The following is a 22,065-nucleotide window of genomic DNA, read 5'->3' as shown; positions in this document are numbered from 1 at the left end:
TAAAGTAGGGTTAAAGAACTCTTAATGTTGATATTTCTTTAGCTTGGCAGTAAAACAAAATCAATGCTAATTTAATAGGAGCTCACAAACCAAGTTTTGCTTTCATTGCCCTTTTAAAAAGAGTAAAGGGCTGTAGTTATAAACAGAATTAGTAATTGCTTGGTTGATATGCCTGTTGAATAGCAGATGATTTTTATTCAATCTATTCCTTTTAAAATCCATTACCTTAATTTTAGATAGATTACTCAATAACAAGATTGTTGATCAAAATGGTTGCATTAAACCTGTTTATAATTTTGCAAAATGATTTTTAATTCTCCCTAAACACCCTTCCTCCTGGCAAAGGAAAAAAAAATTGCTTGTGGGTTGTTCAAAATTGGCTCTGTTTTTCTTAGATGATCTTTAATTACACTTTAAAGCGGGATTTCTTTATGGGGAATTGAAATTCTGCTTGTTAGAAAATTACAGAGGGTATTTTGGGATCTGCTATTAGCTGCAGGAACAAATAGAGAGATTAGTAAGACAAATGATCAGTAGCCTAAAAAAATTACCTATGGGAGACAATTATTAGCCCGGGGAAGATCTAGCTGTGGTCATGAAGGCTGCCTAAATGATGAGTTTATCAAACCTGTTTTAGAAGCTGCTGAGAAGAGAACAGGAGGTTTATATTAGCCACTAGGAATCAGTGGAGGGGGTCAACTTGGAGATTAATAAATTTACTGTGGTATGTTTTCAGACCTCAGTCTATACCAGCAGTGATCGAGGCTGGAGTTAGACATGTGGGAATAGCAAGTAGAAGCCCATGAGCCCAGGCCCATTGAGGAGAAAAGGAGAAAGGTTTTATGGTGATATTTTGGAGCAAGAAGGTAAGATGTAGGTACACAGAGAAGTCAAAGTAAATGGAATGCTTTGTCTCTTTCAAGGAATCCAGATGTGATAAAAATTTGGGGTAACCATCTTGTCACTAGTAATCTTTCTGAGTCTCCCATGTCATGGTAGCTTAGGACTGAGAGACAAGAGAAATCAGAGCTGATACGCCAAACACATTGCCTAGCAATTTTATTGAGACAAAATGAACATTTCATAAACTGATTCTTTAGCTTTTTTTACAGATGTAGTATTTCTGACATGAAATGTGAATATCTCTGGGCATATACATAGAGCTAGAGGAAAAGGAACTGTGTGTGAGTTAAGGGGATGAAGCCATGGCGAAAAAGGCAAGGAATCCTAGAGTAATTAAATACACAGTCTTGTCTTGTACCTGACATTTTGACCTTCTGTAGGGTTTCACCCTAGTGCGATAAGCACAAAGATCACTCAGAGACAACTTTTACATCAGACAACCTATCCATCCCTCTGTATGACCATTTGAAAACTTGACACCTTAGTAAAAGATCAGCTCAAAATAGGTGTTCAGTGAAAATGTATTGACTCGGTGAATGAATAAGTATGTTTATAGATCATTTTGTCAGACAAAGATAGGTATTATTTATAAATAGGTTGATTTTGAGAAGCTATTGTGTTGAATTTTTTAATTTATTTTTTAATTTTATTTTTTATTATTATTGTGTTGAATTTTTTATCCCCAGTTTTTTTTTGTCTTAAACTTGAAATGGGTAGGCCTCTTATTACACCAGAGCTTTCCCCCTAAAATTTTCAATTTTTTTTAGTCATTGTTTAGGTATTTTGGGAAACTCTGTATAGATCCAAGTCAATTTAACTACTTTTTAAGCAATTCCTCTGGGTAAGGTACCTTATTAGGCATGGGAGGATGTAGAGAAAATAAAACTTGTTCTGTGTTCTTAAAATATACACTAATAATTTTTATTCCAATTTTTAATTAGAATCATAGCAAAGGATAATGGTAAGGCTATAGTTGAGTATGGTAAAAGAGATAGACATTGTACCAGCTATAATCCCATCAAAAAAATCAATAGTCTTGATCAAAATAATGGCAGATGATGCTTGAGGTCATCACTGTCCTGGTTGTTGTCTAAGGAGACTTGTCTCTGGAAGTGAGGTCATAACCATGTTGGTCATGGAAGGCTTATTTTTCATGGGCCAAGCAGCATCAAGTTGTCTGCTGAAAGTTTCATAGGAATAAATAACATTACTAACAAAGTGGAAGAGGCAATTCATTAGAACTCTTTATTGATGTTTGCCTTGTGGACTGGTACTATGTTTTATATGTGTTTGTTTCCATTTTCTTTAAGTCATAGAGTCATAGGAAATTAGTATTTGTTGAATAAATGTATGAAAGGTTGTGGACAACTTTTTCTCCATATATGTAAGTTTGTAACAAGAGCATTAGCAAGGGCAAGAAACCATTTTACGGGTGGTCCCTGTCGATGTCCAAAAAAATACTGCAGAGGACAGAGGGGAAACACTGAGGCCACTTCTGAATCGTTCCATTAATGTTCACATTCCCCAGATCACAGGCTGTCCTAGGGCAGAGTGCCCCTTTGCTTCAAGGTGAAATGGTTCTGCCTTTATGAATTTTGAATAAAATGCAGGATTTGAAGGAGTAGCTTATGACCTCTTGGTTGAACTGTAGTGTCAATATCCATGAACTTTTTTTAAACAGAGAACTGGCATATTGGGGTTCACCATTTTCTGTCTTCTTTTTTCATCCCCCTGACAGGATAAACTTAGATCAGAGAGAGACACTCTGCTTACTCACCACATCCATGCATGTGTGTATGCACACATGCACACATACAATCACACCAATATGTAGAAGAGACAGTGCAAGTAATGGGGTTGGTGATGGTGTTGGTAGAAAGCTGGGGAAAGTTGGGGAAACTTATGTCTGAAAAATTGCAGTGTCTATATTTGAACAAGTCTATAATGGTACCCCAATCCCTAATTACCAGATTTATAATTTTATTTTTTAATGCACTTAACTTCTGAATTGGCGAACTGGATAAGCCATTCCTGATTGGGAATGGTCTTAGAACCTTAACAAGCAACTTGAGCCTCAGGAACTTTAGTCTGAATTGCTATGGGACATTTTCTTTTATGTTACTATGTAGGAGAACAACAATCTTAGTTTAAGCTGTAGCTGGAATTGTTCTTTAAAAATGTGACAGCTATAAGGTGTATACAAATACCTTATTTTAAAGAACCTTGAGATATAGTTCTATTATTGTTCACTCATTCTGTGCTATAAAAAATTGGACAAATCTAGTGGTAACAAAATATTATGCTGACAGAAGACCTGAGACATGGAATTTCTGCCACTATGCAGTTATTTTATGATACCCACAAACTTTAGTTAAAGGTTTGCACTCAAATAACATTCTATTCAGAGTAACCCGGAAGCAGTCTTAGTTTGGCAATTTAATGACCCTCCAGCAGAGCACCTTCAGATTGACCATATACATTTCCAAAGTTTGGCAGAAGTTAGAGCTTTGATGACTCATCTAAAAATATTGAGTCTATCTCCCTGCGAGACCACTATGAATTTATTGTTTCCTTTAAAAAAAAAATTCCCAAGCTCCAGAAGGCTTTGAGGGTCTTCCTAGCTTAACTGGTAGTGGCAGAGGGGAAAATAAGATACCATGTTTACCATTGGTGATTTCCAAATTGTTGTGTCTTCCAGATGGTTTAGAGGAATTAAATTACTACAATGAATACCATTTTGAAAATGTTTCTTTTGGTATCCAAAGACATCAAATTAAAATCTTCATTTTGTGGAATTTTAACAGAACCCACATTTTCGTGGTGCAGGCTGGCGGGCAGGGGCCGGGGGGACATCACAAAAGGTTTTTACTTATTGTTATCTCCAAACTCCGGAATGATAACTGACCGCCTCTGCTGTTGTCTTGGGGCAGATAATGTTTCCCAGCTGTCTTGTTACCCCTTCTTCCTTCTCTTACTTGGGACACCACTTGCTTTCAGTGTAATGAAGCAGTTAATTGTGCATTGACTATATCACCAGATGAAAAAGAGTAGACTGAGTTTATAGTATGTCGCATCTCCATCAATTAGAAATCAACTCTGAGCTTCAAGGTGACTGTCATCAAGACGTAGAGGAAGAGAACAGCCACTAAGCCAGCTGCAGAGAGGCGTAAGTCCTTTCCTGAAATGTAAAAGCTCTCATATATTTGTTTTAACCTGGTTAATTAATTATTTATTATTAATGTAGAAATGGAATTATAGAAAAGGCAGATGATCACATAGATTCTGATACTGGCCTGCTTTACTCAATGTAGAGTCAGGAAAAGGGATAAGTGCCCATCAGATCCCCATACTACAAAGAAGGTCTCACATGCACCTGTAAGGGCAGCCCTCCCAATACTCATATTGGCTTTTAAAATATGTCTTCTTAAGGTTCTCACAGGTTTAATAAAACCTCCATCAAATTTTGGTGTTGCAGCAGCCCCAAACAATCAAATTTTAAGGACTTGTGAGGCCTCACCTGGATTTGCACAACCCCAGAGCCAGACGGAGTTTTTATTAAATCTGATCTCACACTGTTGGAGATGCTTGTGGAGTCAAGTGAATGAGCAAGTGGAATCATTCCACAGTGGGGCAGATCCAATCGGCAACCCTCCTTGCAGGCATCCCTTCAGCATTGCTTTCCTGTTGTATGTTGCAGTGTTTACATAGAGTTTTCACAGAAGGATTCATTTAGGATTAGCCTAATTGAATAAACACAAAACTGCATAATTTATGGACCAAAATAGTTTTTCCTGGTTGGGTTGCTGACTAGCATTTCCTTTCTCCCTAATGGAATATTGCAAAGCCCCATATTGTTATAATCAGAACTTCATCTTTGAGTCAATCCAGTTCATTTGCATGATATGATTTTATTCTAAGCCAGATGTATAAATAATTGCTCATGAAGAGAGCCTTTTCTTCAAGCAAAGTAATGGATGTGTGTGTGTGTGTATGTGTGTGTGTGTGTGTGTGTGTGTGTGTGTATTCTTTCTTCCCCCCTAACGGAAATGGCTAAGGCCAGTAGCAGAACCTATCATTATGGGAATTATACTGAATTCTTGTTACTGTTTCCAAAAAAAGATAACTTAGGAAAATAATAAATATTGTGACTTAGATTTTGCTAATATGATAGGATAGGATAGGATAGGATAAATAAAAGAGCACATGCTGGGAAGATGTGCTAATTTATTTAAGATCCTAGAAAATTAGCAATCATAGGACTTCCCCATTTAAAAATGCACAACGATTCTCTATTGCCTGTTAGATCAAGTTTGGGCTTCTTGTGTTTCAAGAGCTTGCATAATCTGGCTCCATCCTAACTGCCCAGGCTGATTGACCTTGCTCATTACTATATGCCCTCCATCAGGGATTGATGAGCAGTGATAATCACTCCCCATGGGCTCCACATATGGTCTCATGCCTCATTTGCTGAAAACACATGATGGCCTTTGCACCTGCTGGTCCCCTCACATTGAATGCCCACCTTTTTGTTCCTGCCAGTTTAAAGCTTAGCCATCTTTACAGGTGCTTCTCAAGACCCATCATCTCAGCAGTAAGAAGCAAATGCAGACTATTCTTCCCCTGGTACACTTTTGCTTTTGTGGGTAGGCTGAAAAATGGCCTCTCGAAGATATGCCTGTTTTCTAATCTCCAGAACCTGTGAATGTAATCTTATGTGGAAAAAGGTCTTTGCAGATACAATTAAATGAAGTATTTTGAGATGAGGAGATTATCCAGGATTATATAGGTATAATAAAGCCATAATCAATGTCCTCACAAGAGAAAGGGAAAAGGAGATTTTAAGATAGCAGAGGAGAGTGAGGCAGTGTGATCATGGAGGCAGAAACTGGACTGATGCAGCCACAAGTTGAAGAATTCAGACCACCAGAAACTGGAAGAGGCAAAAAACAAAAGTCTCTCTAAGGCTTCCATAAGCAATGTTGCCCACTGACACTTGGAGTTTGGACTCCTGGCCTCCAGAACAGCGAGAGGACACATTTCTGTTGTTTCAAGCCATCAATTTTGTGGTCAGTTGTCACAGTAATCACAGGAAACTAATACACCTTCTTTAGGAAGTACCATGCATTTACTCTGCTTGGTAGAGGTAAGTGCCAGATGGTACCCTAGTGTTTCCCATGGAAGGCTGCTCTTTTCCCAAATAGATTACAAATTCCTGGTGGGCTTTTAGAGGTAACTGGTACAGATTTGGTCATTGAATGTCACTGAATTCTTTGGAATAGTTTATTGGTTATTTTTAATGTACTGGGAGAGACAAAATTCTGGTTGTATCTCAGTGATCTATTGGTGATTGATGGCCTTGCTTCAGGTATATAGTTCACTTCTATAATGAGACTGTGGGTCTAATAAAATGTTTTCTCTTAAGCTGACTGTTGCAGAAGAGTGTAATAAATGTAGGTCTTTGATATGCTTTTGTTATCTAGTTCAATCTCCTCCTTACCTGCAAGTCTTCTTTAAGGTGATTTTCTGGTTCCAGGATTACTGACCCATCTGTAGTCCATTCTCATCTGTTGCAGAATATCAGCATTATTATGATATCAGTAATATAAGCAGGATATATTACTACATACTGCTTAGATTTCTCCTGTTCCCAAAGGAGAGGTACCAAGAGGTTTATGAGTTTGGCAGTGTTGTATCTTGGTTTAGAATGCTGGGTTTACGCAACTCAAATTGGGTTAGTGAAATTAGCAGGTGTAGGAAACATGCAATGCCACACCTCATGAGGTAGGTAGTGCTTTCATTTCCTCTGATATCCAGGGCTTTCTGGAGCAGTGCTCACAGTGACTCAACATTTTCGTGGAACATGGGTAGATGGGGAATTGAGCTCAACAACCTACACTGATAGACATCTGACAATCTTTCAAAATGATTCATTTATAAGAAAGCTGAATTTTCAAGAATTAATTCCTTCAAGTTCAAGGTTTGGAGCCCCATTTTTATTTGGCCACTCACTGTAATTATTATTTTGTCACAAATGTAGCTGTAATTGTAGAGAGTATAGGCTAGTTCTATCATTACAGCTTTAGAACCTTCTCTGAGGTGCATAAATGCTTAGGAATCTGAAGTGCAGAGGGAAAGTTCATCTAAAGATTTATCTACAGGATATCTAAACTAGAAAGGTTGGTTCACCACAAGACTAATCTCTTGAGACAAAGATGAAATCATTTGATCAAATTAATCTACAACTGCATCTTAAGGATGTTAAATAGTAACCCACAGGGTTGGTCTACAGGGAACTTTCATAATGTTTCCAATCATAAGATTACTAGTATTAATATAACTAGTGACTTCCCATCTGTAGGAGAAGGACAGGTTAGATACTGTAAAAAAAAAAAAAAATCGCATCCCCTCACTTTGCTATTTATACTGCCCCCAAGTGGGTCCTCTTGGTAAGCCAGTGTGTGGGTTCTGGGGTGTTCCTGGCATTGGCTTCCATGAGAGGTATCAGGTAAACAAAATCCCCTTGATAATAAGATAGTTTTTCCTGATTTACTGATTCCACAAATTTACATCTGTAGAACAAGGCAAACCTACTTATTGTAACACTTTTGTTAATTTCCCCTAGAAAGAAAGTCCTTGTAGAGGGAGGTCTTTAGCTGTAAAATGACTTTAATCCCTTTCTGAGTGATGGCGCAACTTGATTAACTCTTCAGGTATCGTTAAGGTAGAATGGAACAAAGAAGAGTCAACCTAATTTATACAAAGGGCAATAATTTATGACAACCAAAGTCATCCAACTGGCTTCTAAGTGTGTCCTCAAATCTCTAAATCAACTTTCTTTTCAACAAACTACATATAGGTCTGAGTCTCTCAGTCTATTGTTCTGTAAGAGGAAGGGGTAGGCTATAGGCATAATAATTGTTGCAACTAATCAGGACTATATTCAGTATAACTCAATTGAAAATATTTAAGAATAATTTTAGACATTTTGTAGCATTTTTTGGCTTATCAATGGCCTTTGATTCATATATGGGAACTGTCACTTAGGCATGCCATCTGATCTTGATCTAGCCTTTTAAAGTTTTTTTTTTTATAATATTTGTCAACACACTGCATCAAAAATCACAGTGGGCAAAACAAATTCCATTCTTAAGTAGCACAGGGAAGGCTTCCTGTGTTTATAGTCATTTCTAATGATTTTCTGTGGTCCTAAGATGAATTGGATGCCCACTACCAAATGCAATATATACTTTACATTCTGCTGATTCCAGAATGTCACCTAGACTTAACATTGCCTTAGGACTCAGGGATGACTTCATAGAGGAGGTGATACTTGGAAAGTGGCTTGACCAGACAGATGAAGGGTCAGAGAGAACTCTGGTAGAAGAAACAGCATATTTACATATATATATATAACAACTTCTGTTGTTACATCATTGTTTGTATAATACATTAAAAATTAATATGAGATATGAGAAAGGATTTCTTTAAACTTCCATGTGAATAATTATCATAATATAAACACCATTCTTTTGCTTAATTTTAAGAGAATGATATTTTCATAATTAACCTCTAGTACTTTCTTCTAAATATTTTTGTTAGTATATGGATTCTCTATATCATTTTCAAGATCACAAGTCAGGGAATTTCCTGAAAACTCAGAATATGAATAAAGCACAAGTTTAAAAAAAAGTATTAGATAAAATCTATTCAGATTATAAGATCTATTTATTGAACAATCTCTATATGCCAGACATTATACTCATGGTACATAAAAAGAAAAAAACATACTTCCTATCTTCAGGCTTTTTAAAGTTTAGTGCAGGAAATGAAGAGTGAATAGGCAATTATTCTATAGTTATTATAGTTAATGAGTTAACTATTCTATAGCTAATGATTGTAGGAACTTACCCATAATTCTAAGGGAACACATCATAGGGACACTTGGGGGCTTTCCCAGGAGAGATGGTGTCTGCACTGAGTTTTGGGAAAATAGAGAAATTGAGCAAAGGGGCAGGGGGAATTACTTTCCAAAAAGGGGAGAGCATCACATGTAAACACTCGAAAGTAAAAAAGTATGACAAGTTAGAGGAACTTGTAGAAGTTTATTCTGATGGGGAAGGGAAGTAAGGCTAAGAGAAGAGAGTAGGTTCTGAATGGTCTTATTTGCTAGGCTCTGGATTTTGGACTTGGTCCTGTAAGAAGTGGAGAATCACTGGAATACTTTAGCGAAGGGAGTAACATGGTTAGAAAGATGATTCTGGATGCACCGTGGTGAATGGATTGGGAGGGATTAGAAGGGGGATCATGAGACCTGCAGCTGTTGCTATGATGCAGAAAGAGAAATTAGAGCCTAAGTTAGTTAAACAGGACTGGAGACAAGGGTGTGGGGATGAGAAATATTCATCAAGAGGAATCAGTACTATTTGATGACTGAATATAGAAGGTGAGGGAAAGAGAAGAGTCAAGAATGACCTTTGGGTTTCTAGCTTGGGAAAGGGGGTGGTTTCCCTGTCCCCTGAGATGGGAAGAACAGGTGGAGAAGCAGATATGGGTGGGAAGATGGTAAATTTAATTTTGGTAATTTGTGTTGAAAGAGTCTGTGGGATGGCCACATGATGGCAGAGTCTCATGGGCGGTGGTATATACCAATTTGAACTTGGATGAGAAATATGGGCTAAGATTTCTCTAATGCAGGGCATACAATTGGCATTGGAAGTTGAAGGACAAGGCAGTGGTGCTCTGTGTCTGGTACACATAAAATGCAGATATAAATTTAGATGTATCAGTGAGTCAGTTAAGGCATGGAGTCATGAATTCTTTGGAATTAAAGAGAACTTCAGGGACCATGTATTCTATAAGATTATGGATGAGGATATTGAAGTCACACAGAGAGGTTTACCCAAATATACAAGTTGAATTCAGATGAATTCAACATCTATGAATGTATGTCCAGTTCTCTTTCTACCCTATATTGTTATTGGGTGTGGATCAAAAGGCGAACTGAATGAGAAAATACATGAAAGAGGAACTGGCTTAGCTAGAGTAAGAAGCAAGAGTTTGCCACCATGCAATGATGAACAAGGCCATCATCCCTGACCCGCATACCTCATCCCTTTCCTAAAAGACAGTCATTCAAATTTTCATCTCTCGGACACCATCTCAGAGTCCATATTTCTCCCCTTTTTCCTGAGTTAGAGGTCATTTTGCCTCAACTTGAAAATTATGAAGGTTTGCTTTGTTCTGGGAGAAATTTTTAATCACCTGTACAAGTCAGAAGCCATGACTTTCATTGCTCTGTGACCCAGGAAAAGCTTCAGATTTTCAAAAAGAGAGATGCAGTTGTGTAATAGCTTTTTCACTGCTGTGATGTTTCAGGGCAACCTCACTGTAATGTCATTTCCATGCTTCTGAATTGTTTTTATCGTAGATGAAATGAAATGAAGCTGTTAATGACAAGCCAAATGGGAAATGCATCTGGCAGCTCTGTGTGATACACATCGGGCTGCCCTTTACTCCGTGAGAGTGACACCTTGCTTTTATTTCGCCCAGCTCTTCAAAGGGAAATGGTCAATAGCATTAGCAGATCAGGTCGGAGGACTTAAGTCGGCTTTGTAGTGCAACTTGGTGTTTCTTTGCTGTTGGACGCATTTGTGTGAAGTGCCTCAATCTGTTCAAATATCAGAGGAGGAAAGTTGGGATTTGGACAGTACTGACTCTCAGGTTGATGGGCAGTTTGTAGGATAGGTTGCTGTATTAAAGAAAAGAGGCCATTTCTTAAGGTTGGCCTTGGCAAGGCCTGGGTAAAAGTTAGGAAGACAGATCTCATTAGGCTAGAAGGTGTTTTATATTATCAGAGCAAGACTTTCCCTACGAAGTTTGTCTTTTGCCTGGGGGAAGATGAGTTTTCTAAATGACTTAACTAACTTCTTTTTTGGCATACTTTTGCAATTGGTTCATTTCCAGGTACCAGAAAGAATGTAAATATGGAATGAATCAACTTTTTCCACATTTTTCTCTAGCAGTTCTTTTATGAAGAACAGATTTTCCATAGAGGAAATTAAAAAATACATAAAACTGCGAAATTGTGGTGTTGTTGAGAACGGCCTCATTTTCCCCGTCACTTTGTAACTGGCAGTGTATTCAAATGGCATTAATATAAAGTACGGAGTTTGTTTCAATTAGCTTCATTTTTCCTTGAGACGAGGAATTATCATAAATCCCTGAAATAACAGTTGACTCACAGAGATGCTTGTGTCATTGCATTGGGAATTTTTTATGGCATTTTTTTTTCTCACTACATCTAGTTCTAAAAATGATTAAACTCTGATTTAATGCATTTGATATGGGCCTTTTGCCTAAATTAGGAATGGGGAGAGAAGGGCAATGGTATAACTCATTTCTTCAAGACAGACAAATTACTCTTTTTGCAGTAAATTTGGGTAGAATGATTTTTTCCATTTTAGAGCATTTTCCTACACAAAACACAAGAATTTTCATTAGCATTTGGTTCACATTTTTTCTTGGATGCCATTCTTTTGAACAATTTGAAAATATTCTTCTGGTGCATCTGTAAACATCTGAAAATTAGATATTTGGTAAAAGACAATTGATCCGGACAGCTCAAAAAGCCAGAACTTAATGCAAAGCGGTATCTGGATTGCCATCTAAATGAAAACCACATGTCAAACAGATGTCATAAATATGAATTCAGACAAATGCCCATTGATAGTTTTTCCGTGGTGCGTCTTAGATGGTTCAGCGAGTTACAGATCTCATGAAGTGCAGCCTGTTTGGTATGCTGAAGGCAAGTTAAAGTTCTTTTCCTTTCTATTGTGACACTACAAGTCTAACCTTTATTGTCAGGGTCTCAACTGAATTTTCTAACAGCAGATGAGTGGGAATTCATGGAAATAGCATGTGTTTCACCAGTTTCCTTTATTTCTCCCTCAGGACAAGCAGCTGTCAGGTCAGCCCCCCATCGCAGAGCTTGAAGCCATCAAGAGCAGGGATATATTTGCCTTGTTCTGAGGGCAGGCTTTCTGCCGACTCGGGAGATCACATAAATACCTTCAGGCCAGCATATCTGAGTCATCAGTGAGTGACCTCCCTGACAGGCTGAAACCACAAAATGCGACTTATGGAGCCATAGGAGCGAGCTGCCCGGCTCTAGGTTCAGCTGAAGCAATAAACAGGAAGGGATGAATTCATTCATGTTCACACTCCCATTTTTCTACATGGTAGGAAACTAATTCCAGAGAGTAATAGTAGCATAAAAATGCAGCCACATAACTTTTATAGCCTCGTTTCCTCGAGTGCTTTACAATGAAATCCAGAGTCTTTGATAGAACTTGCTTTATATCCTAAGTTCTTAATGATTACAGCTACTCATGGTTTCGGAGAGGAAACCTGAATTTTTAAAATATGAATTTGGTGTCTTTTCATTAGCAGACCTCATGTCGGCAAGACAAGGAGGACCAATTTTGCAATTAATCTACCTCTCTTCTCTGGGTCCTTGGAGGTGGACTTCCTGGAGTGATGAGGAGGAAAATGCTAATCTTTGGTTTCAGGTATATGTCATTCATATGTGGGGATGGAGGATTTATTTCCTCTGTGTCTTTTAAGAGTGTTGGTCCTCCTGTTTTTCTTCTCAATATCTAAAATCTATTCATTGCTAGATTATTCACTAGATCGTTGCACTTACATCTTCAATCAACCTTATGAGATTGTTATTAATATTATTGAACTTGGGGTGAAACCAAAGTTGATGGAGGTAAAGCCAGAAGTTCTGCTAATGAGTAAATGACCTGTTTGAATCCTGACCATCTGACCACAGAACCTATGCTCTTATTCATTCCTTTACCAAGGCATGAAAAAATGTGTGAACCAGCAGTGGGGTATACTAATTTACCTTCATACCACAGGGTTGTTAAATACCTGTATTTGTTATGTATATTTATTTAATACACTATCATTTAAGTTTTTGGTGTTTTATTTATTTATCCAACAAGTATTTATTAAAAACCTTCTATGTGTCAACATTCTATGAGGTGCTGGGGATATAGCTGTGAATAAAACAAGTCTAGTCCATCTTTTTGGGAATTTACAGGCTGGTGGGGGACAAGTGCCATCTGTACTGCTAAAGAGGAGTCCTGAGGATGGGATCCCTAACCCGGCCTGGGGAGTGAGAGTTGGGCCTTTCAGGATGTTTAGGAGTCTTGCTATGTGTTCAGGGTGGCAAAGAACATTTTAAATGAGGGAGGACTCATTTGGAAACTATGAGGAAGAATTGTGAGGGCTTCCAGAAACCACCTACCTTTGTCCCCTAGTTTGGAATCTCCCTGTACCATCCTCCCACAACACACATACTTTGCCCCGACTGCCCACTTACCTGGTGGATCCTTCCATAGCCTTCATGTCTTGGTATAGATGTTACTTCATCTGAGAAAACGTCCCTACCTCTGTCAATACTATTCAGATGTTCACCCATAACAATCGATGGTTCTCAGTATTCTAACACTGAAGACATTATTATTTTAATTGCTAGCTGTCTGCTGCTTCAGACTGTAGGCCTTTTGGAACCTAGCACATAGAATGTACTAAGTAAATGTTAGTTGGATGAATGTGTATGGGAAAGAGATACAGATAAGGGATAAGCGGGAATAGATCATGAAGGACAGAGTATGGCAAACAGGTGCTCTTCCTGTGTTCAACCATGGCTAACCAACAGACATTCCCAACCCCGTCTCTTTTGCCACCTCTATTCAGTGGCTACAAAAGTGAAATATTCACTTTCCCTACCTCCCTTGTAACAAGGGGTAGCCATATGACACGGTTCTGGTTAATGAGTCCTAAGCAGAGGCCTGCTGGAAGGGCTGTGAGAAAGTGTTCGCCTTCCTGATAAAAAAGAGAATATTATATTTAGCATGGTTCTTCATTGCTTTGAGTGAAAAAGTGAGGCTGGGATAGATATAGCAGTTACCTTGTAGCTAGTAGGAAAGGCCAAGAGAATCAGAAAGATTTTGATATCACTGAGCTGCTGAGCCAGTGCCAGAAGCCTGGACTTCTCCTTGTATGAGAAAAATAATCCTCTGCTTCAGTTGTCTGTTACTTATAGCCAAATGCATTCTTAATTGCAATACTATAAAATGATAATAGTAGTTATACTTATTGAACACTTACTAATTCTATCATAGTTTCAAATACTTTCCCTATGTTTATCTCAAGTAATATTCACAACAACTCTACATAGAAGGTACTATTACTATTATCAACTCCATTTTACAGATGAGAAATAGATATGTTCATCCATTCAAAGTTTACTAGCCAAGGAGAGTCAGAGCCATAATTTGAACCCAGGACATCCCACCTTACATTTGTGCCTTTGACCACTGTCCATAATGCCAGGTCAAGGAGGTTGAACTCTGTTCTGAGGTTGGTGGGGTGGTCAGGTAGGAAGAATAATGATGTCCTCCAGATGTCCATGTCTTAATTCACAAGGATGCTAACCAGCCGCCCTTAACATGGGGAGATTATCCTGGGTCATCCAGGTGAGCCTAATGTAATCATAAAATTTCTTAGAAGGGGAAGAAGGAAGCAATAGAGGTCAGAGTGAGTCAGAGAACTCAATCTGCTGTAGCTGAAGAAGAAGGAAGAGGCTAGGACCCAAGGAAGAAAGATGGCTTCTAGAAGGTGGAAAATGCAGGGAAATGCATCTTGGAGCCTTCCTCAAGGAATAAAACTTTGCCAATTTCTTGATTTTAGCCCCATGAGACCCATGTCAGACTTCTAACCTACAGAAATGTAAGATAGTAAATTTTTATTGTTTTATGTCACTAAATTTCTGGTAATTTGTACTCATACAGGTAGCACCAAAAGATTTTCCACAATCAGATCTGCTGTGCAATCAGATCTGCTGTCTTTTTGAAATCCCTGTGTTAACTATGGAAAGTTCGGATCACTGGGGCAGAGAGCTGAATTAGGTGGCATTGCAAAGGCAAAAGCAGTAGAGGGTCCACCCAAAAGCAGTGGATGTGGTTCTGTTTGTTTTTCGATATGTTTTTGGAATAAATTTAAAGTTGAAGAGAAGTCAGAGATGAATACCTTTTAATAATTTAAGATGAAGAGTAGATACTTGTTGGAACTAGGTGTCAGAACTAGTAGGAGCAGGGATGGTTGTTAGTCTTTGGAATGGGAGCAATGTGTTGATAGGGAAAGTATCACACAGTTTCTGGTGGTATCTGGGAACAAAACTGGTTGTGGTGTGATGGTGGAGAGGACAACATTGTGGGGGTGGTAGCCTTGGGCACAGGTAGAAGGAAAATGCAAGCAGCCTGCTTAATATCTTCCATTTTTCTTTGTTGGCAAGAAGGAGAGTCCATCAATGGAAAGTGAGTGAGGTAAGGTTTAAGAGTCCTTCTGTAGAATGGAGGGAGGGGCAGTCCATGTGGGATTAAAATTTTACCTGTTTATGGTACTGTGTTTTAAGATTGTGTTATATTTGGAATCAGAGCCTTGGAGTTGGAACAGAGATGGGTGTATTAAGGAGAGGGAATTTGGAGGAGAGAAGGAAGTGAGAATTTTTACTCCCCTCTTTAGTAGGAGAATGATTCTTATGTGGGACAGAAGGAAAAACCATCTCATTTTGTCTGAGGCTGATGTCATGAATTCTTAATAAGCACATCCCTCGTACCATACTCTACAAAAGCTCCCTCATTCAGTTCAATAATACCTCCTCCTAGTACTGCAACTAGATCTTTCTTTCAAATTGGGGTCATTGTCTCCTGTGAAGGCAGATGTCTCAAAAGGAGGGGCACAGCAATTCGTGCCAGCCTTGTACAAATGAGTCAGCTCCTCTCCTGGGAAAAATATATCTGGAGTAGGGATGGGGGAGGACCACAGTGAGCTAGATGGGAAAAGGGCTCCATTTGGGGGCTACAGGTCTGAAGGTAAATGCTTTCTCAGCCACTTATGACCACCTTCCTACTTCCCAAAGGGAGTGCCTGGGCCTGGAGAAGTGTAAGGAGATGGCAAAATCCTTTTTTCCATGGGGTACCTGGATATTCTGTACTCTGTCAAGGTTTGCTTACACTCTGAAGTGTGTCTGCAAGGGATCTTTTGGGAGGAAAAGGTGAGAAACCACAGGAGAGGTAAAGGGAAGGCATACACCCTCTTTGTGGGTCTGGAAGAAGATGTCCCTCACACCCTCTGGCAACGGAGAGAAGGAATGAGCAGAACTAGTGCCATCTTATGTCAGACAAAGTCAGGAGGATGAGAAGATACAGCGTTCAATCCAAAAGGTTCCTCGAGGGCTGGTAAACCTCTTTGAGAGGGATATCCTACAAGGAATGCACAGCTTGCTAGGTTTAGAGTTCTGCTTATTATCAAAGGAAACCTTTCTCATCTTTGAAAAAAATTTTTAAAAAGAGAGCCTGTAATCCCTAGGGCCTCAGATTTATGTTTTCCAAATGTGGACCTCTATTTCTCCATGTGCTCAATATCTTTTTAATGGACTACAAATATTTGAAATGTGTAAATACACTGTGGGAGGATGAGTATTTTAAGTGTGTAGGGATGTGGCAGGATTAGGAGAATGAGGATGTCATTATGAAAGAAGAAAGCAGGAGATGAAATGTCCCAGCAGTCTGAACTGCTGGACTGGAGCACACTTGTAGGGCAGGCAAACTGGAAACATTCTTGCATTTGAACTTTTAGACCAGTCACCTGGACAAAAGCACGCAACATCTTTCTTATTGGAGGTACACTGTCTTTGGACTTTATCCTTTCTCTGGGGAGAGAGGGATTGTTTCATTCTTCCTCCATACCGGCCTATCTTCCAGTGGAAGTGGGGTCAAGTGTGTCTTGGAACTGCTCCCCTGGTGTTGCTGATAGACTCTTCTCTGCTTCCACCCCAATCCTTCCCAGTGGGAATTAATAAGTTCAAAGCCAAATACTGACACGATCAGAAGAGATTGCTCGTTCTAAATAGGGTGATGTGTTTCCACTCAGAATAATCTCTGGAGTCTTCTCTGTGGTTTTCCTTAATGGACTCTATTTTCCAGACATACCTCCGCTGGAGATCTTCTGTTTCCCCAGGTGCAGAATGGGATGAGGATATCCTGCATGATGTTTTGGTGAAGATTAAATGAGATATTAATGTAGGTGAATCACTTGCATATGGAGAGCCCTCAATAAATGTCAGTTCTCTTCTTCATCATGTCATCAGTTGATAATAAATTATTCCCTACTTCTCCTAATGCTTATTAGTATTTCCATGCATTTACATACCTATTAGAGAATTTAGAACTAGAATGGAGGTCCATGGGTCTCAGCTGTCAGTATTTTGTTTGCTTACTTTTGGTCATTGAGTCGTTGTCAATAAGTGGTAGGATGGCATATGGTGAGAATATGGGCCCTGGAATGAGATTGACTGGATTTGAATCCAAGTTCCATCCTTTTAACTGCACCTTCCCAGGCAAGTCTCTTGACTTCTTTATGCCTCAGTTTCCTTATTACAGTGTAGGGGGGAATGATAATAACAATGCCTGCCTCATAGGGTTGTTCAGAGGATTAAATGGGCCAATACATGTGAAGGATACGGATCAGGGCCTGACATCAAGTAAGACCCATAAATTGTGATTGCCATTACTGATTTTTGGTGACTACATATAAGGCATTCATAATGGTGTTCAATACATGTTAGCTATTGTTTTTATTATAATATGGCCTATAAGCATGGTCAGAGATCTCTGACCCATGAAACTAAATTCCAGCTTCTTGAGAATAATGAGCCTCAGAATGATTTCTAGGACCAGAACTGGGAATTATTAGTTGTAGTTAAGGTAGCAGCAAAATTCAGTCTGTAGAAGCAGATGGCCTGGCTGGTAGGGACTTCAAGGTCTTATCCGGAGCTTCCCATGAATAACAGAGGAGTATTTGTTTCTTTTTTTTTTTAATGATTTTTATTAACATATAATATATTATTTGCCCTAGGGGTACAGGTCTATGAATTGTCAGGCTTACACACGTCACAGCATTCACGATAGCACATACCATCCCCAGTGTCCATCACCCAAACACCCTCTCCATCCCTCCTCCCCCCGGCAACCCTCAGTCTGTTCTGTAAGATTAAGAGTCTTATGGTTTGTCTCCCTTGCGATCCCATCTTGTTCATTTTTCCATTTTTTCCTTCCCTACCCCCCCAAACCCATCACTCTGCCTCTCAAATTCCTCATATCAGGGAGATAATATGATAATTGTCTTTCTCTGATTGACTTATTTCGCTCAGCATAATACCCTCTAGTTCCATCCATGTCATTGCAAATGGCAAGATTTCATTTCTTTTGATGGTGGCATAGTATTCCATTGTGTTTATATACACCACATCTCATTTATCCATTCATCTGTGGATGGACATCTAGGTTCTTTCCATAGTTTGGCTATTGTGGACATTGCTGTTATAAACATTCAGGTGCATATGCCTCTTCGGATCACTACATTTGTATCTTAGGGTAAATACCCAGTAGTGCAATTCCTGGGTCATAGGGTAGCTCCCTTTTCAACATTTTAAGGAACCTCCATGTTGTTTTCCAGAGTGGCTACACCAGCTTGCATTCCCACCAACAGTGTAGGAGGGTTCCCCTTTCTCTGCATCCTCTCCAACATCTGTCATTTCCTGACTTGTTAATTTTAGCCATTCTGACTGGGTGAGGTGGTATCTCACTGTGGTTTTGAGTTGTATTTTCCTGATGCTGAATGATGTGGAGCACTTTTTCATGTGTGTGTTGGCCATCTGGATGTCTTCTTTGCAGAAATGTCTGTTCATGTCCTCTGTGCATTTCTTAATTGGATTATTTGGTTTTTGGGTGTTGAGTTTGGTAGGTTCATTATAGATTTTCAATACTAGCCCTTTACCTGATATGTCATTTGCAAATATCTTCTCCCATTCTGTCAGTTGTCTTTTGGTTTTGTTGACTGTTTCCTTTTCTGTGCAAAAGCTTTTGATCTTGATGACGTTCCAATAGTTCATTTTTTGCCCTTGATTCCCTTGCTTTTGGCGATATTTCTCGGAAGAAGTTGCTGCGGTTGAGGTTAAGGAGGTTGCTGCCTGTGTTCTCCTCAAGGATTTTGATGGATTCCTGTCTCACATAAAGGTCTTTCATCCATTTTGAGTCTATTTTTGTGTGTGGTGTAAAGAAGTGGTCCAGTTTCATTCTTCGGCATGTGGCTGTCCCATTTTCCCAGCACTATTTGTTGAAGAGACTGTCTTTTTTCCATTGGACATTCCTTCCACTTTGTTAAATATTAGTTTACCATAGAGTTGAGGGTCTATTTCTGGGCTCTCTATTCTGTTCCACTGATCTATGTGTCTGTTTTTGTGCTGGTACCATAATGTCTTGATGATGACAGCTTTGTAATAGAGCTTGAAGTCTGCAGTTGTGATGCCACCAACTTTGACTTCCTTTTTCAACATTCCTCTGGTTACTCAGGGTCTTTTCTGGTTCCATATAAATTTTAGGATTATTTGTTCCATTTCTTTGAAAAAAAATGGATGGGATTTTGATAGGGATTGCATTAAATGTGTAGATTGCTTTAGGTAGCATAGACATTTTCACAATATTTGTTCTTCCAATCCATGAGCATGGGATGTTTTTCCATTTCTTTGTGTCTTCCTCAATTTCTTCATGAATACTTTATAGTTTTCTGAGTAGAGATTCTTTGCCTCTTTGGTTAGTTTTTTTCCTAGATATCTTATGGTTTTGGGTGTAATTGTAAATGGGATTGAGTTCTTAATTTCTCTTTCTTCTGTCTTGCTGTTGGTGTATAGAAATGCAACTGCTTTCTGTGCATTGATTTTATATACTGACACTATACTGAATTCCTGTAGAAGTTCTAGCAGATTTGGAATGCAGTCTTTTTGGTTTTCCACTAAAAGTATCATATCATCTGCAAAGAGTGAGAGTTTGACTTCTTTGCCAATTTGGATGCCTTTAATTTATTTTTGTTGTCTGATTGCTGAGGCTAGGATTTCTAGTACTATGTTGAATAGCAGTGGTGATAGTGGACATTCCTGCCGTGTTCCTCACCTTAGCGGAAAAGCTCTCAGTTTTCCCCATTGAGAGTGATATTCGCTGTGGGTTTTTCATAGATGGCTTTGATGATATTGAACTGTGTACCCTCTACCCCTACACTTTGAAGAGTTTTGATCAAGAAAGGATGCTGTACTTTGCCAAATGTTTTTTCAGCATCTATTGAGAGTATCATATGGTTCTTGTTCTTAAATGTATTGTATCACATTGATTGGTTTGTGGATGTTGAACCAGCATTTCAGCCCAGGAATAAATCCCACTTAGTCATGGTGAATAATCCTTTTAATGTACTGTTGGATCCTATTGGCTAGTATTTTGGTGAGAATTTTCACATGTGTGTTTATCAAAGATGTTGGTCTATAATTCTCCTTTATGGTTGGGTCTTTGTCTGGTTTTGGGATCAAGGTAATGCTGGCTTCATAAAATAAGTTTGGAAGTTTTCCTTCCATTTCTATTTTTTGGAACAGTTTCAGGAGAATAGGTATTAATTCTTCCTTAAATGTTTGGTAGAATTCCTGGGTAGAATTCTGGTAGAATTCCAGAGGGCCCTGGGAAGCCCTCTGTCCCTGGGCCCTTGTTTGTTGGGAGATTTTTGATGACTGCTTCAGTCTCCTTACTGGTTATGGGTCTCTTCAGGTTTTCTATTTCTTCCTGGTTCAGTTTTGGTAGTTTATAGGTCTCTAGGAATGCATCCCTTTCTTCCAGATTGTCAATTTGCTGGCATATAGTTGCTCATAATATGTTCTTATAATTGTTTGTATTTCTTTGGTTGGTTGTGATCTCTCCTCTTTCATTCATGATTTTATTAATTTGGGTTCTTTCTCTTTTCTTTTTGTTAAGTCTGGCCAGGAGTTTATCAATCTTATTAATTCTTTCAAAGAACCAGCTCTTTGTTTCATTGATCTGTTCTACTGTTCTTTTGGTTTCTTTTTCATTGATTTCTGCTGTGATCTTTATTATTTCTCTTCTCCTGCTGGCTTTAGGCTTTCTTTGCTGTTCTTTCTCCAGCTCCTTTAGGTGTAGGTTTAGGTTGTATACTTGAGACCTTTCTTGTTCCTTGAGAAAGGCTTGTATTGCTATATAATTTCCTTTCAGGACTGCCTTTGCTGTGTCCCACAGATTTTGAACAGTTGTGTTTTCATTTTCATTTGTTTCCATTAATTTTTTCAATTCCTCTTTAATTTCCTGGTTGACCCATTCATTCTTTAGTAGGATGCTCTTTAGCCTCCATGTATTTGAGTTCTTTCCAACTTTCCTCTTGTGATTGAGTTCTAGCTTCAGAGCATTGTGGTCTGAAAATATGCAGGGAATGATCCCAATCTTTTTGGGCCAGTTGAGACTTGATTTGTGATCTAGAATGTGATTTATTCTGGAGACTGTTCCATATGCACTAGAGAAGAATGTGTATTCTTTCCTTTGAGATGGAATTTTCGGAATATATCTGTGATGTCCATCTGGTCCAGTATGTCATTTAAGGCTTTTATTTCCTTGTTGATCTTTTGCTTGGATGATCTGTCCATTTCAGTGAGGGGGCATGTTAAATTCCCCTACTATTATTGTATTATTGTCAATATTAATGTCAATTCTTTGATTTTGTTATTAATTGGTTTATGTAGTTGGCTGCTCCCATGTTAGGGACATAGATATTTAAATTGTTAGCTCTTCTTGTTGGACAGACCCTTTGAATATGATATAGTGTCCTTCCTCATCTCTTATTATAGTCTTTGACTTAAATCTAACTTATCTGATATAAGGATTGCCACTCCAGTTCTCTTTTGATGTCCATTAGCATGGTAAATTGTTTTCCACCCCCTCACTTTAAATCTGGAGGTGACTTTGGGTCTAAAATGAGTTTCTTGGAGACAGCATATCGATGGGGTTTTGTTTTTTATCCATTCTGATACCCTGTGTCTTTTGATTGTGGCATTTAGCCCATTTATATTCAAGGTAACGATTGAAAGATATGAATTTAGTGCCATTGTATGGCTTGTAAGGTGACTATTACTGTATACTGTCTCTGTTCCTTTCTTGTCTACTACTTTTAGGCTCTTTCTTTGCTTACAGGAACCCTTTCAAT

This window comes from Lutra lutra, chromosome 1 (assembly GCF_902655055.1).
Source record: "Lutra lutra chromosome 1, mLutLut1.2, whole genome shotgun sequence".
Lineage (NCBI taxonomy): Eukaryota > Metazoa > Chordata > Mammalia > Carnivora > Mustelidae > Lutra > Lutra lutra.
Note: the sequence above shows the minus strand (reverse complement) of the source record.